Source organism: Lupinus angustifolius, chromosome LG15 (assembly GCF_001865875.1).
Source record: "Lupinus angustifolius cultivar Tanjil chromosome LG15, LupAngTanjil_v1.0, whole genome shotgun sequence".
Taxonomy (NCBI): Eukaryota; Viridiplantae; Streptophyta; class Magnoliopsida; order Fabales; family Fabaceae; genus Lupinus; species Lupinus angustifolius.
In genome coordinates, this window is record NC_032023.1 from 5,689,112 (window position 1) to 5,703,068 (window position 13,957).

The 13,957-nt window shown below is 29.6% G+C and overlaps 1 long non-coding RNA gene and 1 pseudogene across 1 annotated transcript; both read right to left on the reverse strand.

Annotated features, from left to right (window-relative positions):
• On the reverse strand, window positions 10,054–11,309 carry LOC109327933. Its single transcript, XR_002105372.1, has 2 exons — window positions 11,235–11,309; window positions 10,054–10,182 (listed from the first exon to the last, which is right to left on the reverse strand). It is a non-coding gene; the product is annotated as an uncharacterized LOC109327933 (long non-coding RNA).
• On the reverse strand, window positions 12,688–13,723 carry LOC109327669 (annotated as a pseudogene).

The window sequence follows — 13,957 nt, forward strand, 5'->3', positions numbered from 1 at the left end:
AAGAATTCATAAAATCTAAATTTTACAAACAAAAGAATGAGCCAGCACTTGAAGCAAGGAAGATTGTTTTGGATCATGAATTCTGGAGTAGGGCTAGTGATATATTAAAAGTTTTCGAGCCTATAGTTAAAGTATTAAGGTTGATGGATGGTGATACAAAGCCCACAATGTGTTTTCTTTATGAAGCGATTGATCGAGCTAAACAATCAATTCAAAAAAAAATTATCGCTATCATTCTCAATACAATGACATAATAGACAAAGATGGAAATTCATGCACTCCGATCTTCACTCTGCAGGTATGTTAGTAGAATTTATATTTAATTTTATCATATGATTATTAATTTTATATCTTCATTTTAACATTTATACTTTAATAAATTTATAGGTTATTTTCTTAACCCGCAATTTCAATATGGAGTTGAACACGGGACTGATGTGTATAAGGAAACATTTGATGGAACTAGTAGTGTCATCATGAAACTTGAAAGAGACATGGATAAACAAATTAAAGCTTTTAATCAGGTTCACATTAAAATTTTATATTTTAATCTCTTAATTCTTAAATTATAATTTCATATTATACATTTATATATTGACATATTTTATGTTATATAGTTGCTTCTTTATAGAAATAAGTCAGAGACATTTGGTACACCTCAAGCTTAAGCAGATTGGTCTAAAATGAATCCAAGTAAAATAATATTTCTCATATTTCTTTATACTAGTGCATTTAAAACACTTTTTACGAGTATAATAATTTGTTTATTTTTCTTGTTGAGGTAAATAGATGAGTAGTGGATGATATTTGGTTCATGCTCTCTTGAACTTAAAAGCATTGCAATTAAAGTTCTCAGCCAAACAACTTCAGCCACGAATTGTGAGAGAAACTGGAGCACATTTAGCTATATTCATACAAAGAAAAGGAATAGACTCACATATAATAGGTTACATAGACTTGTCTATACATTTTACAATATGAAGTTGAAGATGAGAACTGAAATGAGAAGAAGTCAAGAAGAAATTGAAGCAAGTTTCAATCCTATTAATCTTGACAACATATTTCAGGAAGATGATCCATTGTCTGAGTGGATAGAAGAAAGAGAAAATCCAGCATTAGATGGAGCACAAAATGCAGAGTGGCTTCCTATAATTGACACCGATGATGAAAATGAAAATATGGAAGTTGATAGTGATGATGTTGGTTCTGATGAACATGATGATGGTTTAAGCCCACCAAGTGAGGATGGTGGCAATGACACTGGTAATGTTGAGGGTGGATGAGTCGCAATCTAGGAGAGGAAAAAAGAAACAAAATATTACACTTGAAGATGCTTCCTCTTCTAGTCTTGCACAAAGTTTTAGTGATTTTAGCATTGATGAAACATCACAGAGTAGTCAAGGGTACAACCCAATGCATCCAGTATATTATCCACATGGTTATTATATACATCCTCAATATGAAAGTGGACAAGTTTCATCTCACCAGTCTTCATTAATGAATTATTAAGAACCTTATTATCAACAATCAAGTCATGAATTTTTTGATTATGTCTTTGGACAAGGACCTACACAAGATGGTAGTCAGTATGACAATGAAGATTATGCTCCTCCACGCCATTCTAGCATGTGGTAACAATTAACAATTAAAATGTGAATGTTCTAATGGATTTAATAATTTTCTTAAGGTTCTTCAAGTGACAAATTTATAATATTAGTTGTGATGCTTTATCTTACTTTATTTTGTAAGGACATTATATCATTGAATCTTGGTTTTGCTTCCTAATTAGGTATTTGATGATAATGACAATTTCAATATGTTGTACTCTTGTAAGTAAATGTAATTCACTTTTGCTTATGTAAAAATAAGATAAAATGTTTTCTTTTAATTGCAAAATTATGTTATTTTATTACAACTTTATTTTAAATTGTTAATTATCATTAAACAAAGTCTCATAATGAACAAAAAAACCTATACAAAGTGAATAATAATAATAGTTATAGTAATTATACATTATTTTTGTATTTTGTGGATACATTAATTAATTTCACGCCGCAACGGCCACAATAGCATCGCAACGTCCGCAATGACCACAATCACAGTAACCGCAACCGCGACCGCAATTTAAAACACTGCTTAGTACCCTTCAGAACTGCCTTAACATTAACAATACAATAGAGGAGATTCCTTGTGATTCAGTTGCCGTGTGAATCAGTATCACTTGATACAATTACAGTTTGAAATAATGCTTGTTGCTTGTAGTAGGAGTTTCCCAAACCACAACCACAATTAATATTTAAAACATTGATGACAGCTATAGTTTTAACAAGAGTGAAGAGTCCGAACACCCATCTTTTCTAGAATTGGAGCAATATTGGATATTTGAATTCATCAAAATTGGCATCATGGTGAAAAAAATAAAGAAGGTACTACCCATTCATGTCAATATTAAAGTAAAGCATAAATAAATCGTAAATAACTTTAGAAGGCACTAACATAAAAACCAGAGTGATAAAAAGGATATTAGTGGCAACTAGCGGCTGAACGATGAAGGAGTAGCTTGGGTCACCTCAAATTTTGAAAAATATATTAAAAGATTTATTTTACCTACATTCAAAACAATTTAGTTTTTTTGTGTTTAAATTAAAACCTAATTTATTAATTTTGAATAACACATTATCACTTTCCATTATTCACTATTATTTTATTCGGTATTTAGACAACAATATAGTATAGAACAACATCTTGTTATCCTATATAACATTCATAACTATTCATGATGTACATGATGTACAAGATGTACAAGAACAATTAATAACAAAAGCCATTACATGTTTTTGTATGAGAAAATGATATATATATTCTCCTACTAAATTCTCATACCTAAAAGAAAATGATATATAATAAAAGTGGTACTTTATTTATTAATAATTTTTTACAAGTGACATATGTCATTTTATTGTGTGTAAGTATATTTGTAGGAGAATATAACATGGACTTTTTTTAGCACATTTCGTCCATAGGTGCATTTTTTATCAATAATTTATTTAGACGATATTTTTATTTTCTCAATTGATAATTTAATATTGCAGTATTATTGGAGCATAATAATTAACATTGTTGATACATTCTTGATTTGTGAAGAGTGAATCAGAAAAGTTAAAAAGTTCACCAATAAAAGAGAGCTATTTATAGAAGCTATCAATAACTACCTAGCAATTAACTAACTAAAAGAGGGAAGTGCACAAACACGTGCATAAAGAAAGAAAGCATAAAGGGGGAGAGATGTTAGTTGCATTGGCTAAGAGAGTTGTTGTATATATAATGCATGATGGTCTGTTATGTGCTCTGCCTCTGCTTGGATTAATTGAGGGTCTATTTGCTGTGTATTTTGCTCTGTTTTGAGATGCATAGATGCTTCATTTGGACCTGTTTTGGCTAATAAGATCGCCTGCTAGGAACAAACCAAATGCAGCAATGCAGGATCACCAGCCTCAGTACAGTATTACCCATGTACAAGGCATCAAAAGAAGACAATTGCCTACAAAGTTAAAGAACAAAAAAAACATTTTTGCTTTCACGCAAAATCAGATAAAATATATTAGTGTGGAGGTTAACGGTTATTATTCGATTGTCATTGTCATAACCGTGAGGATACTTGGTCACTGGCCAGATCATTGAATTATTGTTGGACTTGATTTATATTAAAAAATTCTAAAAAAAAATCATAATATTAACTAATATTATTTAATAATTTTATAATCCAAATTTAATAATATTATAATTACAAAACCCAATAATGAATATCTCCATACAACAAAATCTAATAAATAATTTGAAAAATTATCAAATAACATATGCTTGACCTTTTATTTAAAACAAAACCAAATTTGGTATTTAAAAAATAATAATTGAATTGACAAGTCAAACTTGTTCAATTAATCGAGTCACCAATTGTATGTTTAAAAAAGACTGAATCGAATTGATTCCTACAAATTTTAACTCATGACCGATCATATGAGCGGCTCAAACCAATCAACTTGCTCGGGTCGGTCAAATACCTGGTTCGCGCTTAGTACTGTTCGGTTGAAGTCAAATTTAATATCTTTCCTTAGGAAGTAATTTTTATTTATTGATTTTAAATCAAAGATTTATATTATTTGAACACCCCTCATATCTACATATGCTGTAGCTTTGCATACCATATACAATCGTTTACTACAACACTCACATCAGGTTCAGTGTCCTATCTAGTGTTGTACTTGAGTTATAAAATAATTCTCCTAAAACAAAATTGTCCAGATTTGATTATGGAATAGTCAGAAATGCAACTTTAGGAAGGGTGGGAATGGCTTTATGCAAAATCATGCAAAGAGATGAGAAAGATTAAAAAATAGGGCAAATTTATCCTCCCAGTGACATTAAGTGTTAACCCTTCATCCAGTTTACAACCCCACTTCAAATATCAGATATTTAATTTAAGTATCACAGTCCGATGGTTAGGACACGATAGGTGCCTTAAAGGATAGGGATCTCCTGTCCCAAATTGGTGTCGTCAATCCTATCTCAACCACTTATATTTAGATAGGTGTATTTAATAAATTATTTTGATAAAATAAGATTAAATTGAAATATTATTTTTCATTTGTTTGTAAATGCAGATTGGTCTGGGATACCAGGACATGAAAAGTAAGGGACAGACTATCCCTGTTCGCCATGGATGGGGATCACCTGTCCCAAATTGGTGACCTCAATCCTGTCCCAACCACTTATATTTAGACAAGTGTATTTAATAAATTATTTTTATAAAATAAGATTAAATTGAAATATTATTTTTCATTTATTTGTAAATGCTGATTGGCCTGAGACACTGGGAGAGGAAAAATAAGGGTCATACGATCCCTGTTCGCCCTGGATGGAGATCACCTGTCCCAAATTGGTGTCTCAATCCTGTCCCAACTATTTATATTTAGACACGTGTATTTAATAAATTATTTTTATAAAATAAGATTAAATTGAAATATTATTTTTCATTTGTTTGTAAATGCTGATTGGCCTGGGACACCGGGACAGGAAAAGTAAGGGACAGACGATCCCTGTTCACCCTGGATGGGGATCACCTGTCCCAAATTGGTGACCTCAATCATGTCCCAACCACTTATATTTAGACACGTGTATTTAATAAATTATTTTTATAAAATAAGATTAAATTGAAATATTATTTTTCATTTGTTTGTAAATGTTGATTGGCTTGGGATACCGGGACAGGAAAAGTAAGGGACAGACGATCCCTGTTCGCCCTGGATGGGGATCACCTGTCCCAAATTGATATCTCAATCATGTCTCAACCACTTATATTTAGACACGTGTATTTAATAAATTAATTTTATAAAATAAGATTAAATTGAAATATTATTTTTCATTTGTTTATAAATGCTAATTGGCCTGGGACACCGGGACAGGAAAAGTAAGGGACAGACGATCCCTGTTCGCCCTGGATGGGGATCACCTGTCCCAAATTGGTGTCCCCAATCCTGTCCCAACCACTTATATTTAGACATGTGTATTTAATAAATTATTTTTATAAAATAAGATTGAATTGAAATATTATTTTTCATTTGTTTGTAAATGTTGATTGGCCTGGAACACCGGGACAGGAAAAGTAAGGGGCAGACGATCCCTGTTCGCCCTGGATGGGGATCACCTGTCCCAAATTGGTGTCCCCAATCCTGTCTCAACCACTTATATTTAGACACGTGTATTTAATAAATTATTTTTATAAAATAAGATTGAATTGAAATATTATATTTCATTTGTTTGTAAATGTTGATTGGCCTGGGACACCGGGACAGGAAAAGTAAGGGGCAGACGATCCCTGTTCGCCTTGGATGGGGATCACCTGTCCCAATTAGTGTCCAAATCATGTCTCAACCATTTGTATTTAGACACGTGTACTTAAACTGCACCAACCAGCTTTCTACTAATCTATATGTCAGGATGTATGATTGGCCCAAAAAATATTTAACAATTATATTTTAATTCAAATAATTTTTTTTCAACCGATCATAATATAGAGTAGTGCAAAAAGTGAGACAATAAATATGGTCTCATATTCCATTCCTCACTTGAAGTTCATTCCCCAACGGTGACCTTCTTTGGCACTATGTCATTTTTCCTCTCAACATTACAACTTAATCATATCATCTTATTATCTTTCATCATCAATTCTTAATTAGGATAAGGTGACCGCATTGAGAATTAAATCTATTTTGCGATTTAATTTCTTGGTGACCGATTTTACCCATTAACCTTGCCTAACTTGTATGTGTTTAAAAATAGGCAGCCAAACAAATTAAATAAAGAAGTTCCACGGAAAAAATGTAAATAAAACCTTTGATATTTTATATGAAAATGAACAAATCACATTTCATCACAATATTTTGAGGCATTAAATTACATTATGTCATAATTTATTTGAATTTTTTTTTCCACATTAAGCTCATATGTTACCTCCATTGTCTATTAGAAATGCTTGCAGGCTTAAATAGAAAATTTGACTAAATTTATATTTATGCTCGCAAAAATTGCGGGTTAGGCTAGATGGCCCGTGAGCATTTTCAATTTTGCCATCACTATATGATGTGATAGCTATAGTTGTAAATCTTTCTAAACATTTTGCTCTTATCCACACAATAAATTACGACCTCCAACAAGGTTTGGCCGGCCTTTGCAAATGCGTTGCATATGATTTTATTAATTTTTTAAATTATATAATTGATTTTTATTTTTTTAGTTTTTATTCCTATAAAAAATAACATTGCTGCAAGATATTTCCTATTATACTTCACATATAAATCTGTTTAATATTTTATTGATTGTGATGATAATTATATCATATTATGATTAATGATTTAGAATTAAACTAATGTTTTAATACGAAGACAAAATATGAGTTCATTTAAAGGTTAATTAAGGTGACCAAAATATGAAAATTATATTCGACCCAAGTCTTAAACAAGTAATAATAATAAATGATCAAGAAAATAAAAATATATAACATGTGCTCACATTTTCGTGAAACATTTTTGTTGAAATATTTAGGTAAATTATTTTAAATAATTGATTTATTTTTATAAATAATGAATATTCATTTTTTGCCCTCATGATTTACTTTAAACTCTTATTTTTGTTTGGATTTTTACATTTAAAATTTACATATTTTTATACCAAATAAGAACCTTATTTTTATCTGCATACAACCTAATTGACAGGATCAGCCCTCCAAACCATAATAGTCACCTATAACTCACACATAGAAAACTCCAACTAAATTAAAAAGAATGGCAAGATACTATACCCTAGCAATCATCAAAATTGATACCCCTCCACCAAGGCGAGAAGTTATTGCAACTTTTCTTGAAACTAACATGGCTACCTGAAAATTAAGTTAAACCATAGAAATCAGATTCATTGGTTTGGTTGGGGAATTGCAAATCAGTTTATGAGTACTGTTTCACATTACTTTTGTGAACTAATACATCCTAATTCGCGTATTTATACTAAGTATAGAGCGAACCCTCATTGAATATATCATCTTCTTCATCCTTAACTTCAAGCCATCATATCTCCAATGATGCAACTCCAACTGCATATGGGAAGGAGACTGATAGCCCTAAAAAAAGACTAAGGATAGAAGGAGAAAATAGAAGGCAATACTCGCTGCAGAGATAGGGATACTAAGGAAGAAGAGGATGTATTACAACAAATTAGGGTTAGAATAAAATTAGGATTTTTATAGATTGAGTATTAAGTGGTGATAGGTTTACTTAAACAATCCAAAATATTTTTTTTACTTCTATAGGCTCAATCTAAATAAAAGGTTAACTCTTTAAATAAATCTTAAATTTTTTTTTCTCAAAATTTAAATGGACTTTTTGATTAAGTGTTCCTTAATGAGAGTAATACACTTAAGTGAAAATAACTAATTTATTAAATTATATTATATCTTAAATGACCAATATTAAATATGGAATTAGATTAAAGAAAATTAAAATAAAATCTTTTAAATATATTATTAATTAATAGTCAATAATAGTATTATAAGTATAAAGTGCATATCAAATATATCAATTAAATATACATCATGTATTAAAAAAAATTAAATATGCATTTAACGTAGAGGGAAACATGTCGTATACTATGTACTCATGCTTGTACTAAAGAGAACTCCTATCTGGTTTCTATGCGTTAAACAAACAAATAGAATAAGTTTTGTTAAAACATGTAGATATCAATTAGACATCTCAAGATTGTTCTATAGCCACACGTAGAGATGACAAAATTATCTATAATCTACAATTTATCCAAATCCAAGAAAATGAAATCCATCCAAATCCAAGAAAAATGAAATTCATCTAAATCGATCCAAATCCAAGAAAATAAAATTCATCTAAATCCATCCAAATTCAAGAAAATGAAATTCATCTAAATCCATCCAAATTCAAGAAAATGAAATTCATCTAAATCCATCTACGAGAACTAATAGGTTTGAATGAATATAATCCAATAAATAATTTTAGTAATACATTCATTTGAATTAATCCATTCATTATATCTATTGGGAAAAATTTTGAAATAAAATCAAATTTTAAAAACGCTTCTTTAAAAAAATAAAAACACTTTTTTCAAAAAAAATGATAGTTAAAGGTATTTTTTCTGAAAAAAGTTAATTTAAAAAAATATTTTTTAATGTTTTTATTTTGAAAAGGTGACTTTAAAATGATTTTTTGAAATATTGATTTTAGAAAATTTTAATTCCATTTAAGAAATTAATTGAATTGAATAATCTCATCCATCAATTTATTAAAATAAATTTATGGATCAGTTAAATAAATTGTAATTCATCCAATAAATTTGGATATGGACGGATTGAATAATTTAAAATATAATCTAAATGAATTTATATGGATTGATAGATAATTTCTATTCATTAAGATACAAAACCAAATCCACACATATCCACCAAATTACCACCTATAACCACATGACAACTGTTTATACTTTTGAGGTACATCTAAACCACAAACCTTTGGGTCAAAATTGCAGGTATTAGATCGAGTAAGAGATGCTCCATTAATTTTGAGGATTACCCTCCGCCATCTATGGTTTCACAATGCTTTGGACTTCATGCTATTTGCCTATATATAAATAAATAAAGGGTGGAAAGGCTCAACATTAAAAATAGTACAAGTCTACAAGAACAAGGAAAAGCAAAGAGAATAGATTATGTAAGAGTTAAATATTAATGCATAATTGAATTGGAGTGTAAACACTGACAATACATTCAAATTAAATCCTTATTCGAACTTATAATCTTCTAAGTTATTATAGTATATGTTTTGAATTTTGGGGTTTTAAGTTTGGTTCGGATAGAATAACTTCTTTCTTGCTTGCAAGATAAGTTGAGTGCCTAAAGAATAATATGACAATGAAATGTATGATGCCTGATTGTTAAGAAAATACTCACTACAATATATTTTGTATTTAGTTAAGATTTTTTATGCAATTAGTGGATATTTTTAATCTCCTCAATATAAAGAGTGGAGGTTTCAAAAACCACTATAGTTATGATCGCTAGAAGTGTTTTACAGAGATTTTAGAAAATCTCTGGTACTATAAATTCACAGCAGTTTATTTGTGTAGGTTTTTAACCTCTACTATTTGATGAGATTTTTGTATTGTTTATCAAGGAGGCTTTAAACCTCTACTATTTGAAAAGGTTAATTGTGGAGATTTTCAACCTCCACGGCTTGAAATAACATGGAGACATGCTAAAAGGTAACTATTATATGTTTCTAAGAAGATTTAAACATCAATTTAATTTCATAAATTTCACAACTTTAATCTCATTAATTTATAATTATTATTTAAATATACAATACTAAATACAAATGTTATTAGCAAAATCTCATTGCAAATAACCAATGTAACGTAACAAAGTTGAAAGAGTCACAATTGATGTTTCGTTATAAATCCAAATATACCGTAAAATCTAAAAAAACTAAAAGTAGTCTTATATGACACTTTAAAAACAAATACATAACAAATATCCTAAATGTTGCTAGCTTCAGATGATCCTCTTACACTCAAAGGTTTATCAGACATACTTGCATCATCATTTGCCTGAAATTATAAAATGAAAACATTTAGTTGGAACAATAAAAAAACATTGATAATTACCATATCATTATATACACTGACTAAGCATGTAAAGATAAAACAACAATTCCTTGTTCACTATGATATAATCCATAAATACAATATTAAGACAGTAGCAAGTGTACAATACTACATAAAGATATACTAATTTTATATAGTTGGTGTACACTTAATAACAATGACATAAAACATGCTATTCAAGCAAATGCATGATTGATAAGAATCACTAGACTCTTCTCATCTTTCCTTATCTTCATTTAAATTGTGGATATAGAGGAATACATCCCAACAATTAAAAAATCTACTCTGAAGTACATCAGGAAAACAACAACACTCCAAGTACATGTTCATGTCCACATGCATGTGGAATATTAAACCATCATATCATATTTTTCTGCCCACTCCAAGTTTGGAATCCCCAAACTTAAAGTTACCAATTATAGACAGAGAGCATTACACATCCAATTGATGAACATGACTCCACAATTTTACAATGTGGTTACTAGTTTAAGTCACCTACCTTTAAGGCTCATGTTCATGTATTCTAATAATTTATAAAATCTAAGTCAAAAGCACAAAGGCACAACAAAAGAAACAGAAAAAATGACTTGCAACTTTCAATATATAACATTCATAATATCACTATTATCTCAAAACAACATCACCAATTAACTATATCTAAACATGTAAATAAAATAATCAGAAAACAATTATCTAACCAGGAAGGACAACTTTCAAAAGGTTATTATATTCAAACCAGAAAAATCAAACAAAAAAACAAAATACTAAATATAATAATGGTACTTGGACATATATGTGTAAAGAAGTTAGTCAATCCATCAGAGATCCCACTTTCTTTCATTATGATATAGGACTTAAATGCTTATTCCAAATTGTTGCATCTCTCTCGCCAATCATTAGAAAATGAAGATGCAACAATAAATATTGAAGAGTAGCTCAAATCAGAAACTCAAAGTCTAGTATCCCTATATGTATTTATTGGAACTGTTCCCAACCCATGGTTAGGACTCTCCTAGAGTGATCTAGTCTCATCACTCTACCAACTGAATCATGAGGAAAAACTTCAGATTCATCAATGTTAGTTTGAGTCAAAGCCTCTTGAATTTATTCTTACATCAGTGGCGGATCTTGACCATAATTTTAAAGGGGGCATCATTATGATTTATACACAAATAACATATGAAATCATTAGAATATATATAAATTTTTAATGTCAAAATGAGTTATTTTTCATATTTAAATTCCCAAGAAACATGATAAAAATATAACATAACAAATCTATGAAGAAATTCCAAATATTCCTAAGCACACATAAGTTCATTATCTCTTATAAACATTATATGTATTTTAAATTCAGAAGAATCGAGCATAAAGTTAGTTTTTCAATCCTTCAAATAGAGAATCAAAATAATATATGCTTGAGATTAATATAAATATTTTTTAAGAGAAAAATATATAAAGATAGAAATAACGAAATTAAGAATATCATACATAGTAATGGAATAACCCAACTAAAATTAATAAATAAAAAAATAGTTCACTAACAAAGAATAACAACCTCCATGAATAAAATTTGATGCAAGAAACAAACAAATCATAAGTAATCATGTCATGACTTCATAGGCATATGATAATATGCCATGAAAAAAGCAATTGAAGAAAAATGATCTATAAAGAGCAAATATGACATTTTTAAGGTGAAAAAATAAATGGGTTTGAGTTGGAGAGTTATCTAAAGCAATATTAGGGGGGAATATGTCATATGATACTAAAGAGAGTGAAACTTCATAAAGGGTGAGAGTTTTGAAGAGAATATTGAATTTTTTATTGTCCAATGAGTCATGTAGAAGTATTATTCTTTGAGAGAAGAATATATGCACTAACAATGTATGAATTTTATACTTTTTCACTTCATCACCTACCATTCATATTCAATCTTTATTAACTCTTTAAAAAATTAATCTAAATGAATGATGGATGATGTAGTGAATGTGTATAAATTTTTACATTAATAATACATAAATATTACACTATTATCCTTAAGTTTTGTTGTTAAATTTTAAAATATACCAAAAACAATATATCTATAATATTTTTTTTGAAATATTTGAGGGGGGGCAACTGCCCCCACCTGTCATAGAGAAGATCCTCCCCTGCCTACATGCATGCAAAAATGTTATCAATTATAAAAATTTGAAGATTAAAATTCAATGCATGCAAATAAGGTTACTTAATTAGATTGAACCTACCGCTACAATCATGGCCGCTTCATTTAGAAATGTTTCATCCTTCCTTTTATGAGTGGCAACATATAAGTTTCCACAATCTGATGGCTTCCTATTCTCCATCTAAAATATAGAAAACTTGATTTAAAATTGAGCTTTTCTAAATAAATAAAAAGTAATTAGTGCAAAGTCTAAATAAATAAAAAGTAACATGATAGTGTTACTACCATTTTACACCTTTTTTGTTTTTCCTACAAAGTTCTTATGAAAAAACAACTACACTTTCTCATTGTAATCAAATAAAAATAGCTATAGCAAAATTCAAATAACCAAAGTAATGTCAATTTATATACCATAGTTGATGGTCTCACACGTTAGTGAACAAAACGAGTCCATTGATCTTTGTCTATATCAATTGGAACATTTCTTATGATTTCATCTCTAGTCTTGGCTAGATCAGAGACCTCATCCCATAATCTTTGCCTACTTGCACTCCATTTTCTCCCAAGATTAAGTTTAATATATCGTATTGAAATGCGTTCACTAGTCCTAAAACAAAAGCGAGGCTTCCAAAAAGTGACATGAATTTGTTAATATCAATTTTAGATATAAATATTAATAGTATTAGGGATAGGAATTTACACATGCATAATTATTATACCTTTACAATTGTATCAAAGCACTCTGTAAAATAAGTAGAAGGTATACCACTGCGTCCACTTGACCACTTATCATAATTTATTGGAAACAACTTGCAATCAGATACCAATGTTCCTAAAAATCCAGCAAGAAAGCCTTGCGCATCACCATAGGTTGCGCATTGCTCATCAAAATCCACAATGATGCATAGCCCGATAAATAAGTTATTCACTTCTCTAACTATGACCTTAATCTGCTTGACAAATCTTTCTGAATCTATAACAATAAAATAGAACATCAAATATGTCCATCAAGACCCGAAATTAAATTAACAAATGATAAGCAAATAGAAAATAAACCCTTAGCCCATTACTAAACCTGATGAAAAATTAATAAGCCTATTATTATTACAAATACCAAGTAAACATAACACTTGTACCTATTGCCTCAACAATCCAATAATGTATAGACTCGTGTCTAACATGATATGTCAATGTTTCAACTTCTTCTAGGACTTCTGAACCTGACACATCATGAGCTTGTAAGGAATGTACTAGTGGTGTAGTGTCAAGTGTCGCTTGTGAAGGGACTTGAACTAATGGTGAAGGGTCTATAGGATTTAATGTTGATCAAGTGTCCAGTTTTATGTAATTGGTCCCTTCATACAATTTCTGATTTCTGTCTTTTAGATACTCGTCAATGAAACTATGATCCTCCCTTGGCCCCTCATTAAGTATTTCATTTGAGGCACATTATTATGATACACCTTCATTATTGACTTGTTGCCTGTAATGCTCAAATGTATCATTTATCATTGACTCCATTGGAGTTTCATAATGACAAGTTTCTTGCAT